The sequence below is a fragment of the Nicotiana tabacum genome, chromosome 12 (genome assembly GCF_000715075.1).
Source record: "Nicotiana tabacum cultivar K326 chromosome 12, ASM71507v2, whole genome shotgun sequence".
NCBI lineage: Eukaryota > Viridiplantae > Streptophyta > Magnoliopsida > Solanales > Solanaceae > Nicotiana > Nicotiana tabacum.
The window spans coordinates 3,399,062-3,407,021 of NC_134091.1; the positions used below are offsets into that span (position 1 = coordinate 3,399,062).

At 40.4% G+C, this 7,960-nt stretch overlaps 1 long non-coding RNA gene across 1 annotated transcript; it reads right to left on the reverse strand.

The window, feature by feature from the left end:
• Nucleotides 1-5,369: 5,369 nt before the first annotated feature.
• LOC142167398 (uncharacterized) lies at nucleotides 5,370-7,399 on the reverse strand. The gene is made up of 3 exons (XR_012697524.1): nucleotides 7,348-7,399; nucleotides 6,949-7,015; nucleotides 5,370-5,535 (listed from the first exon to the last, which is right to left on the reverse strand). It is a non-coding gene; the product is annotated as an uncharacterized LOC142167398 (long non-coding RNA).
• Nucleotides 7,400-7,960: the final 561 nt, after the last annotated feature.

Sequence of the window (7,960 nt, forward strand, 5' to 3'; positions counted from 1 at the left end):
TTGCACTTGTGCTATACAAGTTGTACATCCTATTAAAAATTTTCCTTGTCGGACACCTTCTGTTTAAACACCCATAACGTCTTGTATAAGTATCCAAATGACAAACGGATGGAAGATTTAGAAACTAGACTCGAAGATCTTTAATTTGATAGGTTGTACACCATATAACTCTTTATATATCCTGAGATATGAGCTTCTAAATTAGGCTCCCCGAATCAGAAAATTGCAGAAGAAATCTCTGCAGCTTTTTCTTTTCTTTTTGGTCCGAATTTCATTCCGTTAACCTTCCGAAATCCACCCGAGGCCCTCGGGACCTTAACCAATTATATCAACATGTCCCACAATATCATTCAAACTTGTCCCAACCTTCGAAACACCCATAATAACATCAAAACATCAAATCATCATCGAATTCAAGCCTAAGTTTCCAAAAACTTCCGAAAATACACTTTCGATCAAAAACCCGACCAAACGATGTCCGAATGACCTGAAATTTTGCACACACATCACAAATGACATAATAAAGCTACAGCAATTCTCAGAATTCCATTCCGACTCCCGGATTAAAATCTCACCTATCAACCGGAATTCGCCAAAATACTAACTTCGCTAATTCAAGCTAAATTCTACACCGGTCATCACAAAAATATTCCGGACACACTCCTAAGTCCCAAATCACCTAATGAAGCTATCCGAACCATAAAATTCACATTTCGAGCCCTCTAACACATAAGTCAATATCCGGTTGACTTTTCCAACTTAAACTTCCTTAAAAGAGACTAAGTGTCTCAAACCTTACCAAAACTAGTCTGAATGACTTCAAATTTTGCACACAATTCATATTCGACATTACGGACTTGCACCAACTTTCGTAATCGCATTCAGACCCCGATATCAAAATTTCTACTTCCAGTCGAATTTTCTCTAAAACCTTCAAATTTCTATATTTAGCCAAATGACTTCAAAATGACCTCCGGACATCCGAATTCGCTTCCGATCGCGCTCCCAACTCCATAATCACCATACGGAGCTATTCCCAGACTCGGAATCCCAAACACACATCTATAACTCTGAAATGCCTTCCAACCCATATTTATGAAATTCTTCTTAAATACTAATTTCCACAATATACGCCGAAATGCTCACGGGTTATCCAAAACCAAATCCGGACACACTCCCAAGTCCGAAATCATCATACGAACATGCTGGAACTTTCAGATCTCAATTCCGAGGTCGTTTACCTAAAATTCTAATCCTAGTTCATTTCTTCAATTTTAAGCTTTCAAAATGAGAATTTCCATTTAGATTTGACTCCAAACTTCCTGAATTTTAATTCTGACCGTACACACAAGTCAACATACCTGAGATGAAGCCGCTCATGGCCTCAAACTGCTGAATGACGCGTCAGAGCTCAAAACGACCGGTCGGGTCGTTACAATCTCCCCCACTTAAACATACGTTCGTCCTCGAACGTGCTGAGAACTACACTGAAGTAGTCCAAAATCACTTGTTTAACACATCATGCACCTTCCCATGCTACCACTACTCCGTTGAGCACATTAGCTCGATAATTCTGTAGATATACTTATTTATTCAAGCAAATAAGCCATTAGGCCCAATTCCAACATCCTGAATTTCCCTGCCAAGCCTGTTTCCATCATACGACCACCATATCAATCTCCACACGTTGTACCCAACATGGCTGCATAACTTTGCTGAATTCACACTTTGCATCACTTTACTCATAGGACCACAATAACATTCTTTAAACATAATAGTCAAAATTCCACAAATCTGATGCTCCCATTGCATCTCATGACATTCATTGGATCTATACTCCTGACAAGTTCCATTACCTTGTCTCAAACCAAAGAATGATCTTTGCTCTATAATATACTTCATATAATCAGTTTGCACTAACCCCAAATCTAGTAACCTCGTCTCACCTAGTACGAACTGCTCAGGCGATAAGTCACCTCGGACATAATCAAAAATCCCACAAGACGCCACAATGTGCCAGTGGGCTACCAATTCGAACGCGATACAAAAGGAAGGCAAACTCTTGGAGGAACTACTCAACTCGCACACTAACATGGACTTCCTCAGAAAACAGGGAAACAGAACACATAAAAGCAAATATGGGCAATGAACTGAACATCACACTGTTGCGGCGCGCAACCCGATCCAAACAACATACCCATGGCGGCGTGCCACCCGATCCACATATAGGACTCACATAAGGAGATACACGTCGAGATGAATAACTCACCACATCCAAATACCGAATATCGGTCATAAACACACTAAGATGCATAATACCATTCCGAATGAAACATATAGAGTTATAGGCTACAACTCAAGCACAACTGAGGTGCGATACATGATCTAAGTCTCAAGAGCCATCCTGCTCATATAACATCACCGCTGAGCGGAACCTTAACACATAAGGAATTTACCAAGCCGTCTCACAACTCATACATCGCAATATATCTTTACATGAATTATCTGACCACGAAATAAGACCGCGACTATCCTTCCATAAAGAGCGCATTGCTGAAATAAACACAACTGGCGTGACGTAAGGCTCACTTCCACATTTAAATCTATCCCCCGACCTCAAGTCGATCCTGATCGTGCCAAGCTAGGCCAATAATATTTCACAGGTCTATAACCCAATAAGCAGAGTGCCCTCCAGGCATAAATTCTCAAATGGATGATATTACCAAAATCCTCATACTTGGTTTAAATTTATAATTAATCAAGTGACTACATGTCATACTTATACAATCTTCCCGCGGGACAAGCTCCCACCATTTTCCGAAATAATTAATAGGCCTGCACATTCAAACCACCGGCTGCACTAACACTGAAAAGCGAACAGGAATCCCTAACCAGGATGCAAGGCCTTTCTCACAGAACACCGATCTCAGGTGATACTGACGCCAATACCCATCTTACTCAAAACACTGAAACTCCTTCCCTGCTCATCCGAGCTCTTGACATCACATTCATTGACCAAACTGCGACCTTGGTCCTTACTTCAAATTTCATACCACTCACTGCACCTCATGTACCGATATACGATAGACACGATCTCCATCAAAACTCTGGAACCGACGATAGGCTAATACTTCATCACATAAGACCTTCCATTTAACTCACTTCAGGAGAACTATAGCAACATACAGGCGAATTCTCATAACCGTCGAATATGCCAATCTCTAAGTAGTGGTCCAAGCCACCATAACCCTTTCTGGGATCCGCCTACTCATAACAGGCCCTAACAGAAGAATGATTCAGAATAACATCAATCTCTACGGCCGACAAGCCTCACACGCACCGCCACAAATCACGTGCATAGCTCGATCACGCTGAACGAACCGATCACTGACACCAATATGCCAACTCAACTATGGCTAATCAATCTACTTCCTTCTAGTTTATCCTTGATTGCCTTAGAAATAATAATATCTCCCTTCAACACCTAACTTATTCCAACCGCACTCACCCCGAGTGACCTTAAATCATGAGACCATGCTATCTCAAAAACCATGACCATTTCATGTCTCTCAATGCTACTCCGCAAGTCAAAACATCATAGAACATTCTGTGTCTTTCTTCATAAGCTGCTTCAAAAGCTTGACTCTTAACTGTACTTATAGACTCAGAATGATCAGGCACCACACTTTGCCTCTTGAATTCACTAGGACCGCTATTGAGAGCCACCCAACTCTAACTTGGCCCCGAATGCAACCAACTCTACTGAATTTTATAACATATGAATACCATCTCGATAAAGCACCCAACGGAATCACTTCCCTCGAAGCCTGCACCTATACGAGGCATAAATCATGAATCTTCCCTCAAGTCTAAATATGAGCCAATAAGGCTAACCATAGCATGCATCCAACAATTCAATTACTCAAATTACCACTCATGGTCGTTTTCCGTAGCTGCAATAACCCACTAATATGCCAATAACCAGAATTCACGCAGGTAATAAACCGTGCAATCAGCTAATCAACAGCAAGCTCCCCAACTTGGCTCGAAGCCATAGATCACAACACATATACTCTATTGCTGTCGTAATATCATGGTGAGATTAAACTCACTCCATCATAAGCTCGTGGAAACACGAATCATCTGAAATTTTAACTCTTCTGCAATTCTTGCATTTACTCACACAACAGTTAAGCCCACTCTTTAGGCGACCAATTTTTTTTTTTTTACTAAATCCTAAATTTTTCAAAAATTTCGGCAGAGCCTCCTTTGTAATTGGTCCTATCCACCTGCCAGAGAATCACCAAAACCATCCTAACAATACATCCACAAATTGACAAAGCATCACAATGCATATCAATTACATAAATCTAAATTTATACATGGACATGCGTTGCACCTATTTGAATTATAACACATAGAAAATACCCTTCAACCCTCCATTATTGGGATATTCAACCAAGTAGGAACATATTCTTTCGTTAATATTTTCGACCTTCAAGGTGGTCTCCTTGACTCAACGATTTCGTCATAATACATTTACGGAAGCGATCTCAGCTCCCAGACTTATCTAACTAGGAGACACGAAAAATATTCTTCACTCGCCCATAACTCGGGCTACTCAACAAATCACAATAAGAAACGAATCACTTAACAGTTCATATACTATCCAGTAGGCTTCTTCGCCACTACCAAGTCGTACAAATACACCTCGCAACACTAACATACTTATCACGTGGATATCCAACCTCCATTCCGGCTAACAAGGACAATAATGAACATATGAGTTCAAAACACTTGCTCACAAAATCAGCACCTCGGTGCTCAAGCCATTGACAAAGATTTGGCCTCAAGTCCTCCTGACTGGTCTAACTTCAAACTCACAGAGATTACACCTCGCCCCTCGATCGGGGAATCAAAAGCCATCGAGACACATCTGATACTGAGCGCCCGTTGGTGCATACGATCACGCGGAAGGAATTTCAAAAGTTTCTTTTCAAGCTGAATCGAGGACGCACGATAAGAATTCAAGAATGTGAAGTTTTCCTAAAGGTTCGGCAGCCTCTCGAGGATAAGTACAGACGTCTCCGTACCGATCCGCGAGACTCTACTAAACTGGCTCATGACTCGCGAGACCAAGTAACCTAGGCTCTGATACCAACTTGTCACGACCCAAAATCCCAACTCGGTCGTGATGGCGCCTCTCGTGGGGACAAGGCCAGCCAACAACAAAACAATACATCTCTTTATAAATACTTAGTAGGAATAAGTCTAATTCGCAGATAATATAATCACAGGTGCGAAGTAAACATGATAGAATAATGGAAACCATCCCGACTCAGCCCGAAATCGGGGTGTCACAAGCCACGAGTATCTAAAGATCTAAATACTAATACAAGACCAGCAATATACATAATGAAATTTAGAATCAATGAAGAAATACGGTGCCGTGAACGCTGACGGTCACCTTGCTCAGCTACAATAGTATACCTTCAGTCCGCTAATAACCCGCTACCGGGTGAACAGTACCTGCAACTGCACGCGAGGTGCAGGGAGTAAAGTGAGTACTTCCAACTTAGTGGTAATAAGAGTAAATAATAACTGAGCGATAAGAAAACACGTAATAACACTTCATCATGCTATCTAAGACGGTACAACCCTTTTTGAAAACAGTAATTCCATGAAACTCCTTTATAAAATATCTGACTCAGTTTTAAACCTCTTTTGAAAATAATCTTTTTAACAGTTGCAAAATAATTCCAGCCATCGGTGTCACTATGCACAGAAACCCGCCCCTCGGGCAATATCTTCGTTCCTGGTCAGCCACTCGGCCCCAACACTCAAGGATCAGATAGCACTAGCAAAAGCAGATAAATATCTCCAGAAATATCACAACGACAAATAATGAACAAATGCATGAATGTAATGCAATGCATATGATGGTACATTACAGTACCCACTGCGGCGTGCAGCCCGAGCCATCCATATTTATTTATCGTCGACGACACTCACTGGGGGTGTGTACAGACTCTGGAGGGGCTCATACAGCCCAAGCGCAATATACTGGTCAGTCAATGATACCTGACCGGTCAGCCAATGTTACCTGACCGGTCAGCCAATGTTACCTGACCAATTTATATCCTACAATGCCATTATTACCACTGCTCCAAGTATATATTTCAGTGTCATGTACAGACTCCGGAGGGGCTCCTACAGACCAAGCGCAATATACTGGTCAGTCAATGTTACCTGACTAGTCAGCCAATGTTACCTGACCAATTTATATCCTATAGTGCCATTGTTACCACTGTTCCAAGTATATATTTCAGTGTCATTGTTACCATTGTTTCAAGTATAACATACAGTGTCATTGTTACCACTGTTTCAGGTATATATATTACAGTGTCATTGTTACCACTGTTTCAAGTATATATATATTATAGTGTCATTGTTACCACCGTTTCAAGTATATATATTACAGTGTCATTGTTACCACTGTTTCAAGTCACTTTATTATCAGTCCAGAAAATAATATAGTAAGCCCCTTGGGCATTTACAAAATCGAAATTTCCAACCCGAAATGCATTTAAAATGTCATTTAAGTTTTCAAAACTTAGAAATATGGCTGGGTTTGCAAAACAGCATTTAAAACCTTGGACTGAAGTTAGATGATATGCAAATCATGCTAAGCAGTAATATCAATCCTCGAAGGATTTTAAAAAGTCGGCACAAGGCCCCAAACATGGCAATCAACCCAAATTATGATGATAACAAGAAATTTCAGTCAAATACGCAGTAAAATCAACAACCGGGACGGGCCAAGTCACAATCCCCAATGATGCTCTACCCCACGCTCATATCTGGCGTGCAAGTCACCTTAATACAACACTATGATGTGCAAATTCGGAGTTTCAAACCCTCAGGATATCATTTACAAGTATTACTCACCTCTAACCGGCCGTAGACTAGTCCGCAATGTCCTTTCCTCTTGAATCGACCTCTTCGCGCGTCAAATCTAGTCAAAACCACAACAAATACGTTACAATAGGCTAAGGGAATATAACCCAATCGAAAAGACTCGAAAAATGTCAAAAATCCCGAAATTAGCAAAACCCGAGCCCTGGGACCACGTCTCAAAATTCAGATATTTTTACATCAATATGACCCTTATCTCGCCACGAGTTTATACATACCAAATTCACAAAAATCGGAGTTCATTTGACCCCTCAAATCACCATTTAATTCTCTTAAGTTTCAAGCCCTAAACTACCATTTTTGACCATAATTTAATTGAGTTTTCAGCTCTAATCCATGTATTTAACATGGAAATAAGTAGAAACAACTCACCTTTGATGCTTGATGAAATCCCCCTTGAAATTCTCTCCAAAATAATCCAAGCCAAATGAAAGAAATGAAAGAAATAATCCAAATCCGTGTTTAAAAGAATCTGTCCGTGCTTCGTCGAGTTGTACCTTGCACTTGTGCTATACAAGTTGTACATCCTATTAAAAATTTTCCTTGTCGGACATCTTCTGTTTAAACACTCATAACGTCTTGTATAAGTATCCAAATAACAAACGGATTGAAGATTTAGAAACTAGACTCGAAGATCTTTAATTGGATAGGTTGTAAACCATATAACTTTTTATATATCCCGAGATATGAGCTTCTAAAGTAGGCTCCCCGAATCAGAAAATTGCAGCAGAAATTTCTGCAGCTTTTTCTTTTCTTTTTGGTCCGAATTTCATTCCGTTAACCTTCCGAAATCCACCCGAGGCCCTCGGGACCTTAACCAATTATATCAACATGTCCCACAATATCATTCAAACTTGTCCCAACCTTCGAAACACCCAAAATAACATCAAAACATTAAATCATCATCGAATTCAAGCCTAAGTTTCCAAAAACTTCCGAAAATACACTTTCGAACAAAAATCCGACCAAACGATGTCCGAATGAC